Raw genomic sequence first — 14848 nt, forward strand, 5'->3', positions numbered from 1 at the left:
TTCTGGAGGGCTGTGTTATGGGGGGAAAGGTTCTTTGCAGCATTGCCTCAGGAACTTCCTTCAGCGTGCTCATCAACCGTGTGTCCAACGCAACAGCAGAACCGAGGTGTTCCGCATTCATCCCAGGAAGGTGAGTTGATGCATCTTCATCCGATGCTGCAGAAATGGCCAGTTACTTCATATCACAATGGCTTGTTTTGTTTTGTTTTTCAAAGCCGCAGACCCATTTCCAGGACAGTTTGCTGTTACAGCTGCTCCAACCGCAAACTTTCCCCAGCTGTTGGTGAGCTGTCCACCATGCTCTTGTTGGGAGAGTAAAGATTTTGAATTTGATATTACATCGGAAGACAGATATATCATGGTGTATTGGTCAACATTTTAAAAAAGGAGACTGATTTGACCGATATCCTGATGTTGCCGCTTTATTTTTGATGTTGGAGTAAATAACTTACTGATAGTGCAGGCAGTGAAATAAATTTGCAGCGATAGCAAAAATCATCAAAACTGATGCGAACAAAGCAAGTTTATTCAGTCTTTCATTGGAATAGATGGAATTGCTAATGTGGTGGCTCGAGACATACACTGGAGGCTTCCAGCAGTTAACAAGGGGTTTATTGATGAAACTCAAAGGCAGATAAGTAACAGGCACAGAACTCAATATAACAGGTCTAATCACATCGACTCCAGGGTCCATATTGCCGGGGTCCTGTCCCAGGGCCACGTGCAAACTCTCACTTTGACAATGTTTGCATGCTCCCGCGTGATTGGCCCCGAGCCGGTCACCTGGTCCGTCGAGCCCACCCCCTTAAAGGGGCTGCGCTACCACAACTTATATATGTTGGAGCATGTGATAAATGACATGCTTCCTTGAACAGGAGCAGAGCAGGAACGCCTCCTTGAGGTGTAACCAAGAAATGTACTTGCACTTACTGACAGATCCTTCTCTTCCAGTTAAATTTTGAAGTCAACTCAAACAGAATGAGTTAGATTATTCTGGCAAGAGAGGCAATCCCTTAAACACTTCCCTGCTGTAAGAACGAGTGTGGCGATTCAATAGGGTTCGATTCAGATGTTTGACATGACTCAAAATGATGCCACTCACTTGCTTCCATAAGCTCTTGGTGAAGACGTAATCCAGAGTGCTGAGCTGAATATACGGTGAATTACGTCACATTGCATGCTTGGGAAAAATTTTTTTTGACAGAGTCATTACATCCGTATTGGTTGGAATAATCAAGCAGTGCGATGACCTGGTTTGTTTGGGCAATCTATTTACTGAAAAGATGTGCTGCTAAATGCTTTATGGTATTGGTTTGGAAGAGTTTTGGAATCTGAATTACTGTCCATACTTCCTGGATTGATGACAATATCTCTGCCACTGGAGTATGCATCCTAAGAGTTGTGTTCAGCAACTCTTTCCAGCCCAAAAGATGCTGGTCACACTCGCTGTTTAAAAAACTCAAGGAGGGACAGTAAATTGAGAAAAGAAATATCAACTGATTCTCAAGCAATGTTCTTAATGATAATGCTCCCTTGTTATTAATTGATCGAGGCAGGGAGTACAACTGCGTGATTGTGCTTTCTGGTGATCAATGCTGGAAAACTTCTTTACAAGTTGCTCAGGACTTCAATGCGCTGCACTTCTGTTAAATTCGCCTCAATTGAACTTAGTCACAAAAAACTGTTCTTTGAACTGTAACCTACAGGAAATGAATCCCACCAAGGAACAAGTACCCCATTCATTTGAAGAGGAGTTAATTAGATGGGTGGGAAAACAGCCCCAGCAAAGGGTTACACACTGGAGACCATCAGCCAGTAGTAAATCTGGTGGCAGGAGCTGTTTTGCAGTTACTTCAGGGAGTGGGCAAAATTGCAGAGGAGAAAATCAGCCCAGCAGAGTGAGTGAGTCTTTCTCAGCCAGTTTCAGTTAAACTAAATTAATAAGATCAAATCCAGGTCATCTTTAATTATTCCAGATTACAGTTACCACAACTGCCGATTTCACAGCTCGAATGTGCGTATATATTTTAAAGTGAAGTCGGGGCTGGATTCCCAGCACGTGTTTCTCGATGGTGCGCTGCTCACTGGTTACGGGATTCTCTAATCCCGCTGCTTGTCAATGGGATTTCCCATTGAATCCACCCCATGCTGCCGCGAAACCCACAGGTGGGGATGCGCTGCCGGCAGGAACAGGGAATCCCAACGGCCAGAGAATTCCTGCCCCGATGTGGGTAATTATGCATCATCAGCTCCTTAAAGGTGCAAGTATCCATTCTGACGATTAAGGGCTGAGTGCTTCACTTCACCGGCAGTGAGAGTTGCAACCGGGCGGAGAATAGTGCACATGGGAACAATCACCATGCCGATTCCGACTCCATGTTCTGGTCCCACATTGGTGGTGTTAGCAAAGTTTGCGCCCTGCACCGGCAGGTCCATACAACACCGTCATTTACATGGAGTTAAATCTCATTAGAGGGTTGGACACTTCACGCCCCACCACTCTGCGATGCTCCATTCTACTGAGGCGGAAGTCACTTGAGCGCAATTTGATGCAAGTATTTACAAGCGGGGCGTGGACGCCATGGCAGTTACGGGGGAGCGAGATGGTAAGAAACTCTCACAAATTGGGGGATGCAGTGAAGAACGACTCAGTGCCAAATTCATGGATTGAGGGTGTCCCCCTCGTGATCAGGCCTAGCTCAGGCCACTAGTGCTGCAGTGTGTTATTTCAATTCTCCCCTTTGGGGCTTCTTACAGACTTCTGTCTGTTCACATTGCTGACTGCTCACTGTATTCTGTAATTCTGGTCATGTGGGAGCCCACTCAGCCAGCCCCTCTGGAAACCATCAGACCCCAGCAGTATCATCAAAGGATGGGCGTGGCCATGCTCAATCACCGGCCCACCAGGTGCTGGCACTCCTCAATCTAATCATCAGAAGCCCAGCCGACTGCAGGGGGGCAGAGCTTACCCCAAACAATGGACACATGCACCATGGTCATTGGCACCCTCCCTGGCACACAGCCCCTCTCAGAGAGGAAGCCGTACCAGTGATACTGTCAGCTAGTCCACCCCTTGGGACCACGAGCTGTCTCCAAGCACTGCCTGTGCGCTGTGCCCCAGCTCCCATCCATCCTGCCCCTGGCCTGGAATCCTGACCAGATCTGTGTCACAACTTGTGTGTTATACCCAGGCCCCACATCACACTGCAACTCAGGTCTCAGCAGACTCACACTTCCCTCGCTCACCCCCATCTGTTGTATCTGCTCACACACAAGCCTCTGAGTTTGAGGAAACCCACAGTAAGCGCCAGTGGGGGAAATAGGACAGGGACCTCAGAGCCTATCGCTGACATGGGGTGGAGCGGCCATCGGTACGCCAGTTAACAGAGACGGGTGGTGAGGATTGAGGATCCCACATCAGAGGACATGTGCCAGTCAGTGATTGGGACAGGAGTGCAGTGCAGACATCTACATATTGAAGGGGCCGGGTGAGGGGTGAGGTGGGGTTGGGAGGGATGATTTGAGGGTGGCGCAGCAGTACAACTCAGGGTGGCCATGTTACCTGATGGCTTTGGATTGTCAAGGGCTACTCATCTTGCTAACATTCTCTGTCTCTTTTACCCGAGCTGCAGAGAATGAATTTTGGAGTCCAGCCAGCTATGCTCTCTATCTACCTGGTCACAGCTTCCGTTGCGGATGCACGGAGGCTGGAGTAGCAGGGACAGTTCAGGGAGGACCCTGCACAAGAGCAGCCTTCCCCGTAAGAGCAGGGACCAGCTGGTGAAGCTTGAGTGCTGGCCATCCAACAGGTCAAGGAGGAGGTGCGAAGGTGGCACTGCATGAGGTTATGTATATAGCATCGGTGCCTGTCCTTCGTGGAGCTGCTGGACCACCTGTGCCGCAGATGACTTCAGCTCACCAGGGAGATGTGTGCCACCTGTGCCAGATGGTGGCGCATTGGCACCGGGGAGAATGGAGGATGACACCCATTCCTGGTGACAGTCAAGGTGACAATCGCCCTAAACCTTTATGCCTCTGGATCATTCCAGGGCTGCCCTCTGTGCTTGGGCATCAGGCTGTATCACATTTAACCTGGACTAGGCCCACCAGGATGCTCAGGTGGCAGGATTTGCCACTGCCACTGGCATGCCCATGGCCCAGAGAGTGATCAATGGAACCTATGTCTCCCTCGATGAATCGGTTCATCAGGGGATGCCCTTCATCAATAGGAAAGGGTTCCACTCCCTGAATGTGCAGTTGGTGTGTGACCACCAGCTGTACATCAGGCATGCCTTTGCCCGATACCCAGGTGGCGTGCACGATGCTTACATCCTGGGGCACTCAACGGTTCCCAGCACCTTCAAGATGCTTTTTCAGATGATGGGTTGGCTCTTGGGCGACAAGGGTTACCCACTGAGGTCATGGCAAATGCCACCTTTCTGGAGGCCCCAGACCGACGTGGGGACGTGTTATAACATGCTCATGCAGCAACCAGGAGCGTCATTGAGCAGTGCATTGACATCCTCAAGGTGAACCTCCAATGCCTGTACCACTCTGGTGTGGTCCTCCAATGTAACCCCAGGAGGACCATGCTGGCTTTGCACAATTATGTGCTTTTTCTTTAAGAGAGCCTGAAAGATAAACAAGAACCTTGGCAGAATATTCATTTTCACCACTTGGACCCTCCCCGCCCACTTAACTCCTGCCCGTTTAATTCCACTCTGTACCTAGCCCATCCCAGATGGCCCCTTTCTTTGCCCTTGACCATGTCATTTCTCACCCCCTGCCATGTCGTAGAAACCACCCCCGCCCCGCAGTTCCCCTTTCCCTTCTTCCCCCCCCCCCACTTCCCCTTTCTCCCCTCCCCCCGGCCACGCCTCTTGGCCTTCTCCCCGCCACCTCACTTCCGTTCACCAGCATAACCTGCTAGCGCAGCTGCCCCTGCCCAAAGGCACATCCTAATGACCTCCACACCCCTCTCCCCCCCCCCCCCCCCCCACACCTCAGCTCAAAGAAGAAGGCCTCCTGCTGGCCTTACCCTCCCCCACCCAAACAAGGACCTCCTGAACTCCAGGTGACCTTCTCCAAAAGCAAACAAACAGATGTTAAACACAAACAGTCCCATAAAACAGCAGGGGGGATTGTAACATCCATCCACACATAAACCTTTCACCCCTACAACTCCTTACAATGTCAACATTGAACGGAACCCCCCCCCCCCCCTCCCCATTTTGTTATGCTCTTGAGGTAGCATAAGCTGCTTCCTTGATGTGCACTCTGACAAAGGAAGGTTCAGACTTGGAGATAGCTTTAACACATTTATTAAACTGTTAACGATTCTCCTACTTGGATTCAACTCTCCTGTTAATCCTGCTATAGCTACTCAGACTATCTAACCCGTTTGCTACAATCCATGTGGTGGGTGTGATGTGTTCAATCAACCCTGTGAACTCACTAAGTGTCTCCACTAGAAAGAAGAAGATCATGTGTGCTGTGTCCTTTTATATGGGTTGGTGTAATGCCCTCCTGTGGTAGTGTCACCTCTGTATGTGTCTTGAATGCCCATTGGTCATGTCCTGTCTTATTGACCTATTGGTTGAATGTCTGTGTGTCATGTCTCTGGTGCTCCCTCTAGTGTCTAGCTAGTCTACATGTATTTACATTAACCCCTTGTGCATTTACAGTGATGCATATCACCACCCCCCCCCCCCACCCCACAAAAAGGTGAAAATCCCCCAATCCCTACACCCACTTCAAACATGCTCCCTACCATTACATAGTGCCAGCACCCCGGTTCCCAAGCATTGTCCACTCAGTTCTCCCCCCGTTTATGCTCCTTAAAGACGTTTTCGGCCGGTTCTGGGGTCTCGAAATAATACTCCCGGCCTCCTAACGTCACCCATAATTTCGCCGGGTAATAATGCCACCTGCACAGCACCGCCTTGGCCTTGTTGAAACCTGCCCGCCGTTTTGCCAACTAGGCTCCGATGTCTTGATAAATCCGGACGTTATTTCCCTCTTGAGTCGCAGCTATGCCTCTCCCTGGCCCACCGTAGAATTTTCTCTTTCTCCACAAATTTATGTGGAGTCTCATGATCACCGCCCGCAGCGGCTCCCCAGCTCTAGGCTTTTGCCTCAGAGACCTATGCGCTCAGTCCACTTCAGGTGCCTTATCTAGCACCCCTTCTGCCACCAGTCCCGCCAGCATCCTCGAGACGTACCTCGTGGCACTCACACCTTCCACTCCTTCAGGGAGGCCCACTATTCGCAGGTTCTGTCTTCTTGAGGTATTCTTCTGCTCCTCAACCTTTGCCCTCAGCGTTTTACAAAGGTGTCCTTGGAGCCCCACCTCCGCCTCCAGAGCCACTACACGATCGCTGTGGTCTGAGATCACTCCTTCAATCTCCTGAATCTGTGACCCCTGAACCTCCAAACACCTCTCCATCTGCTCCAAAGTACTCATCAGGGGTGCCACAACTTCTGCAATGGCTTTTGCATGATCCTCATAGATTTATTTCCTCTGTTTATGGAATTCCTCCTTGATAAAAGTCATCAGTTCCTGTATCTGGGGCCTTACAGCTTGCCCCTCCCCCGCCTGCATGCTGGAAGAGACTGTCTGTGAGGCACAAGACTGCTTCAACTTTCCAGCCAAACCTCTCACTGTTTTCTACTGGGTCCCGTGATCAGAAGACATACCACTCCAGGGGTAAACTACTCCACTAACATTCACCTATGCCTTTTCATCAAAATTCAACCCGGATCTGGGTAACAATAGCCCTTTTCGGTGACTTTGAACAGGAACAGCCCTTTATGTGACCAATCACTCCATGGTCACAAGCAGAAGTCCCCTGGTTGGATTGTCAACCAGCCCTCAAAAATCAGAAAACCCTCTTGGGCACATCTTTTTTTAAATAAATTTAGAGTACCAAATTATTTTTTTTTTCCAATTAAGGGGCAATTCAGCGTGGCTCTTTGGGTTATGGGGGTGAAACCCACGCAGACACAGGGAGAATGTGCAAACTCCACACGGACAGTGGCCCAGGGCCGCGATTCGAACTCAGGTCTTCAGCGCTGTAAGCCGCAGTGCTAACCACTGTGCCACATGTCGCCCTTTACATCGTTTTTAAAAAATGTTTTAATCAAACACAACCAAAACCAAAAAGAGAACAAACAGGAAATCTCATAACAAATAAATAACCAACACCTGTGCCCTCCCTTCCCTGCTGTGCCCCCACTCTCTCTGCCTCCTCTCTTTTTAAACCCCAAAGTCCACCCCCCTCTACTGACTTAGCTATCCTGGAAGAAGTCGATAAACGGTTTCCATCTTCACAGACCCTCTCAAGGTGAACTTGATTTTTTTTCCCCAAGTAGGTCGCTCACCTACACCCCCAGTTTTGGCAGCTCCGAGTCCCTCCATCCCAGCAGGATCCGTCTCTGGGATAGCAGAGAGGCAAAGGCCGGAACGTCGGCCTCTCACCCCCTGGACTCCCGGGTCTTCTGACAATTCAAAAATTGCCAATTCTTGACTCAGCATCACCTTTGCCCTCAGCACCTCAGACATCACGTCAGCGAACCCCTACCAAAATCCCTCCAGCTTTGGACAGGCCCAAAACATGTGGACGTGGTTCACGTGCCCTCCCACCCACTGCCCATACCTATCCTCCACTTCCTCAGAAAACCTGCTCATTCTGGCCACCATCATATGCTCCCTGTGGACTACTTTAAATTGAACGAGGCCAAGCTTAGAGCACAAAGAGAACGCATTCACCCTTCTCAGAGCCTCCTCCCATAACCTAGCCTCCACCTACTCGCTTTAGGTATCTGAGGGTGCAGGTTGCCCGGGAGTGGGGGAGGCTTCGCAGGTACAATATCACTAGTTTGGTGGGGAGAGTGAAAGCCGATCTGGCAAGATGGGATGGTCTCCCTCTGTCACTCGTGGGTCGGGTACAGGCGGTTAAAATGAATGTGTTGCCGCAATTTCTGTTTATTTTTCAATGCCTACCGATTTTCCTGCCAAAGTCTTTTTTAGGGACATTGAGGGAAGGATTACCTCGTTCATATGGGGAGGGAAGGTGGCCAGAGTGAGGAAGGTGCTGCTACAAAGGGGAAGGCAGGCAGGGGGTTTGGGTCTCCCGAACCTGATGTACTACTTCTGGGCGGCGAATGTGGAGAAGGTGCGGGGCTGGGTCAGAGGGGTTGATTCCCAGTGGGTCAGAATGGAGGAGAGTTTGTGCAGGGGGTCGGGACTGAAAGCACGAGCAACAATGCCGCTCCCGATAGCTCCGGGGAAGTACTCAGGGAGTCCGGTAATAATAGCTTCATTGAAAATCTGGAGGCAATTTCGCCAAAACTTCGGGTTGGGGGCTGGGTCAAGGGAAATGCCGATTCAGGAGAACGACAGATTTGAGCCAGGGAGGTGGGATGGAAGCTTTCGAAAATGGGAAGAGAAGGGGATTAAGACGCTAAAAGATTTGTTTCTTCGGGGTCGATTTGCAGGATTGAGGGAGCTGGAAGCGAAGTATGGGCTGGAGCAGGGGGAAATGTTTAGATATATGCAGGTTCGGGACTTTGCCAGGAAGGAGATACAGAGCTTCCCGGAGGAACCGGCTTCCACATTGCTGGAGGAGATGCTGACAACAAGGGGACTGGAGAAGGGGGCAGTGTCAGTGGTGTACGGAGCTATGTTGGAAAAGGATAAGGTACCACTGGAGGGGATCAAAGCAAAGTGGGAGGAAGAATTGGGAGAGGTTATAGAGGAGGGGGTCTGGTGTGAGGTGCGCCGGAGAATGAATGCCTCCACCTCGTGTGCGAGGTTGGGGCTGATACAGCTGAAGGTGGTATACAGAGCACACCTCACAAGGGCGAGGATGAACCGATTCTTTGAAGGAGTAGAAGATGTGTGTGAACGTTGTGGGGGGGGGGGGGGGGGGGGGGGGGGGCTAATCATGTTCATATGTTTTGGTCCTGTCCAAAGCTAGGGGAGTACTGGAAGGAGGTGTTTAGGGTAATTTGTGCGTGTGAAACTAGACCCGGGTCCCCGGGAGGCCATATTCGGGGTGTCGGACCAGCCAGGGTTGGAAACGGGTGTGGAGGCAGATATTGTAGCCTTCGCCTCGTTGATCGCCGGAAGGCGGATTCTGCTGGGATGGAGAGCAGCCTCTCCACCTTGTGCCCTGGCGTGGCGGGGGGACCTGTTGGAATACCTGACCCTTGAGAAGGTTAAGTTTGAACTGAGGGGAAGCTCGGAGGGGTTCTACAAGTCATGGGCACTATTTATTATGCACTTTCAAGAACTGGATAACATCAAACATTAGTTGGGGGGGATGGGTGGGTGGTTGGGGGGAGGGGGGCTGTGTATGTTAAAGATGGCTATGGGTAATCCCTGATTCTTTTTTTGTCATTTGTTTATGTTAACATGCGGGCTGATGTTTGGGAGGGTTGGTGGGAGGATGGGATCGTTGTTATTGCTATGGGGTTTGATATATTTGTTGGTGATTATTGTTTGTTGTTGGTGGGTGTAAATTCGGGAGAAAATTGTGAAAAAGGAGGAGAATAAAAATATATTTTTTAAAAACCTAGCCTCCACCTCCCTCCCCAGCTCTTCCTCACTCTTCCACTTAACTTCTCCTATCGGGGTGCCTTCCCAATCCATTAATTCTTGATTCCGACACCCTGCCCTCACCAACCCTGTTTTCGACACCACTTTGTTCTGCAGCCCTGGGGAGGCAGGTCAGGAAAGGACGGCACCTGTTTCCACACATAGTTTTGCACCTGTAAGTACCGGAACCTGTTCCCGCTGGGCAGTTCATACTCCCCTACCAGTCCGTCCATGCTCGGAAAGCTGCCCCCATGGATAGGTCCCCGAACCGTTCACTCCCCACCCACCCCCAGCCCTGGAACCCGCCATCCAGCCCCCCCGGAACAAACCTGTGATTCCCAAACTGAGGCCCCCTCCATCTACAAGCCCCGCTGCCTGGGGAAAGCAGGCAGCATAATTAAAGACCCCTCCCACCCGGCTTACTCACTCATCCAACTTCTTCGAGTAGGCAGGAGATACAAAAGTCTGAGAACATGCACGAACAGATTCAAAAACAGCTTCTTCCCCGCTGTTACCAGACTCCTAAATGATCCTCTTATGGACTCACCTGATTATTACTACACTCCTGTATGCTTCACCCGATGCCAGTGTCTATGGGCTGGATTCTCCAATTGTGAGGTTAGGTCCTCACGCCAGCGTGGGAACGGTGGCATTTTACGCCCGAGAATTCGGCGCGAAACGGCAACCGATCCTCCATGTAGCTGGGGGCTAGCATGCCGGCAGCATCGAGCACCCGGCTCCCGCTGCCGATAAGGCCCAGAATATTGCCGGGTCTGTGGCCGCGCATGCACACGGCAGCAGCCGTGCAACATGGCACTGCAAAATAGTGCCCCTCTTTGGCCGGCTCGTGCACCCCGGACTACCCCCCAAAAGTGCCCCAGCCCCTGATAAAGTCCCCCCTGCCCGCGGACCGGCCCTCTCCCAACTGCGGCGGCACTGGACTGAGTCTCAACGGGTAAGACCATGAGAGACCCACGCCGTCGGGAACACGACCGGTCAGGGGCTGAGCATCGGGGGACATCGAGAATATGCAGTTTTGGAAGGGGCGGAGCATTGTGAAAGTGGTGCCACCCCGATTTTTTTGGGAACTTTGATTCTCCGACCGATCGCCGAACGCGATTTTAGTGTCGTATTTACATTGTGAAACCCTATTATGTATTTACTTTTATTTTATTTTATTTTCATGGCCTAAATGATCTGTTTGAGCTGCTCGCAGAAAAATACTTTTCACTGTACCTCGGTACACATGATAATAAACAAATCCAAACCAATCCAATGTCCTGAATCCTAGCACCGGGCAGGCATCATAGCCACCTGTACTCACACTCTTTGCAGCAGAGAACAGTGTCAATCTCCCTTACTATACTGTCCCCTACTAGTACTGCACTGCTTTGAGAACCCCCGCACTTGGATAGCTTCCTCCACCAAAGTGCCGTGATCGCTCAGCTTATCCACCCTCTAGCTCAATTATCATCCAACCAAGCTGAAAGAACCTCAGAACTGTTAGACAATTGCAGAGGCTGACACTCCTGCACTCCGGCCCTCTGAGTCTCCTTAACTGCCTCAGCTGCCGTATTACCCTCCTGTCCCTGAACTTCCAAATCAGAATACATTGTACAAAGTCAATGGCAGCCTCCTAGTACAAGGCACCCAGGCAACTCTCACCATCCCCGATGTGCTGCAGTATCCGCAGATTAGCCTCCAACTCAATGTATCTGAGCTGAACCCCCTTGAGCCGCAAACCCTTACTATACCTTGCTTGCCCTGGATCACACTGGTACCCAGGAGTTCCCACGTGCTGCAGCTATAACAGATCGCCTGTCCTGCCATACCTATGTGCTCTAATTCAGTACTTTAGTTTATTCAATTACTTATTTTATTTTATATACTTATTCAACTTATCATAAATTATTGTACCATTTTAAACTTTCGGAATAGAATAGAACATAGCAGGAGTAGGCCATTCGGCCCTTCAATTCTGCTCCACCATTCAATATGATCACAGCCGATCCTCTATCTCAACACCATACTCCTACGCTCTCCCCAATTCCCCTTGATACTTTTAGAGTCTCAAAATCTATTTATTTCCTTCTGAAATATATTCCATGGCTTGGCCCCCACAGCCTTCTGTGATAGAGAATGTCACAAGTTCGCCATCCTCTGAGTGAAGAAGTTTCTCCTCATCTCAGTCCTAAATAGCCTGTCAGAATTTTAAACATTTCAATTCGATTCCCTCTCTTCGTTCTAAATTCCAGTGAGTACAGATCCAGTCGACCCAATCTCTCTTCATGCGACAGTCTTGCCATCGCAGGAATCATTCTGGTGAACCGACATTGCGCTCCCTCTGTGGCAAGTATATCCTTTATTCAATAAAGAGACCAATACTGCACACAATACTCCAGCTGCGGTCTCACCAAAGCCCCGTACAGCTGCAATAAGATATTCTTGCTCCTGTACTCAAGTCCTCTTGTAATGAAGGCCAACATACCCTGTGCCTTCCTTTTTTTTAAAAAATAATTTTTATTGAGATTTTCAAAAGCATATCAAAAACAGAAAATAACAAGAAAACAGTATTAACAACAACAAAAGAAAAACACACTAACCCCCAAAGCTTACCCCCCCCCCCTCAAATTTTGAGGGTAGCCGCCACCACCGGGCTCGTGGTATACCTCGTTGGAGGGAGCGGCAACGGCTCTGTTACCAGCGCCTCCAGGCTCGTGTCCACGCAGGACACCATCTCCATCCTCTTCCATGCTGCCCCTGCCCTGCCCATTACCCACTTACGCTCCATCGCTGCGTTGGCAGTCCAATAGAACCCACAGAGGTTGGGCAGCGCTAGCCCCCCACATCCCTGCCCCGCTCCAAAAACACTCTTCTCACCCTCGGAGTCCCATGCGCCTATACAAATCCCGTAATACTCCTGTTGACCCTCCTAAAAAAGGCCTTCGGGATAAGGATGGGGAGGCACTGGAACAGGAACAAAAACCTTGGGAGCACCGTCATCTTGACGGACTGCACCCTGCCCGCCAGCGACAGCGGCAACATGTCCCATCTTTTGAACTCCCCCATTGGCTCTACCAGCCTAGTGAGGTTAAGCTTGTGAAGGGCCCTCCAGCTCCTAGCCACCTGAACTCCCAGCTACCGAAAGCTCCTCCCCGCCCTTTTCAGCGGGAGCCTACCAATCCCCTCCCCTTGATCCCCCGGGTGCATGACGAACAGCTCACTCTTACCCAGGTTGAGCTTGTACCCAGAAAAGCCCCCAAATTCCCTAAGGATCTGCATCACCTCCGGCATTCCCCCCACTGGGTCCGCCACATATAGCAACAAGTCATCTGCGTATAATGACACTCGGTGCTCCTCCCCACCCCGCACCAGATCCCTCCAATTCCTCGACTCCCACAACACCATGGCCAGGGGCTCAATTGCCAACGAAAAGAGCAAAGGGGACAGGGGACAGCCCTGCCTCGTCCCCCGGTACAACCAAAAGTACTCCGATATCCTCCTATTCGTGGCTACGCTCACCATCGGGGCCTCGTATAACAGCCTCACCCAACTGACAAACCCCTCCCCGAACCCAAACCTTTCCAGCTCCTCCCACAAGTACCCCCACTCAACCCTATCAAAGGCCTTCTCCGCGTCTAATGCTACCACTATCTCCGCCTCCCCTTCTACCGCCGGCATCATTATAACATTCAGAAGCCTACGTATATTGGTGTTCAGCTGCCTTCCCTTCACAAGCCCTGTCTGGTCCTCATGAATGACTCCCGGCACACAGTCCTCCACCCTGTGCCTTCCTAACTGCTTGCTGGACCTGCATACTTGCTTTCAGTGATTAGTGTACTAAGACACCCAGTTCTCTTTGCACATCAACATTTCCCAATCTATCACATTTTAAGATAATGCTCTGCCATTCTGTTGCTCCATCCAAAGCGGATAACTTTGCATTTATCCACATTACACTGCATCTGCCATGTATTTGCCCACTCAACTTATCTAAATCATCTTGAAGTCTTTACCGTGACTACTTACCAGATACTTACCAAACAGCTTGTTTCTTCATCTGTACTAGAGCAAAAACCAATTCCTTCTGGCCTAAAATGTCAGAAAAAGCAGAAGTGTACTTCCTTCCCCTTCTCACCAAACTCCCTCAGCTCACCAAACTCTCACACTCTGTTGAGGACGCACTCCAGTTGTCCCTCGGTGTTCCTCAGTGTTAAGAACAAGCCAGATTTTGTACAGGCACCGCCATGTAGACAACAGCTAATACAATTTGCCCATGATATGGGGTGGATGGCAAAACCAAATTGTTAAGTGATCAACACTTTATCTGAAAAGTAGGAAATCTCACTTCGCAGCTGCCTCTTCACAATCTCACCATTAATGTCACTCTCACACAGTACAAGTGATAATTGAAACTGTTTAAAGGACCTGAAATGAGTTGAAATCAGATTACAGGATAAGTACTTATTGAACTGCCCGGCACGCTTAATCTGTTAGTTTTGTAATTGACTCCTATAATAATAGCAGATTGATAAGGCTATTTGGATAATATAGGCGGCTGCCTGTGGTGATACGGGCAATGCAAATGGTGGGGACCAGAATTAGTTTAATCAGTTTGAACAAGGAGGAAAATACATATCCCTATCAATCTGATCCTGAATTTTTCGCAGAGGATAAAAATAGAAATTCTTGTCTTTGTGCCATTTTGTGCTATTTCTATTATTTGGAAAGTCTGGTATTTTCAATGATACAATCACAAGCGAACGTATACATTTAGTAGAAAGGCCTGCCCATTACTGAATTAATAGTATTACATTCTTCATGCTTTAAATATTATACTTCAAAGCGTGTAAGCAAGACTTGGAAAAATAAATAGAAGTGTACGCATAATGGCCATTTTAGTTGAAAATGCTGGGAACACTTGAGGCCAAATCATCGCAGGTCACATATCACACAGTGCAGGCCATATCAGGAGCTGGAGGAGTTTCAGCTGTATCAAGCAAAACACTGGCGAAGACTGTGGGAAAATGAACAGCAGTAGTTATCATCTGGAACCAGAGACTGATTTCCCTGGTATTCACGCACATTAAATAGCAAAGCACTATCTGACAACGTCAGATGTGTCTTAACCATTTGAGTGCCAGTTTGATGACAATTTTCAGGACATCTCAACAATGGAATTTTAAAAACTTGGCTTATATAGAAGATAAATTTATGATGAAGAGGGACAAACACAAATTTTGAAAATAC

The 14848-nt window shown here is 49.5% G+C and overlaps 1 protein-coding gene across 4 annotated transcripts in view; it reads left to right on the forward strand.

Annotated features, from left to right (window-relative positions):
- Window positions 1-14848, forward strand: part of afap1l2 (actin filament associated protein 1-like 2) — a 251042-nt gene that overhangs the window by 156524 nt on the left and 79670 nt on the right. The window lies entirely within an intron of this gene.

The sequence above is a fragment of the Scyliorhinus canicula genome, chromosome 16 (genome assembly GCF_902713615.1).
Source record: "Scyliorhinus canicula chromosome 16, sScyCan1.1, whole genome shotgun sequence".
NCBI classification, from domain to species: domain Eukaryota; kingdom Metazoa; phylum Chordata; class Chondrichthyes; order Carcharhiniformes; family Scyliorhinidae; genus Scyliorhinus; species Scyliorhinus canicula.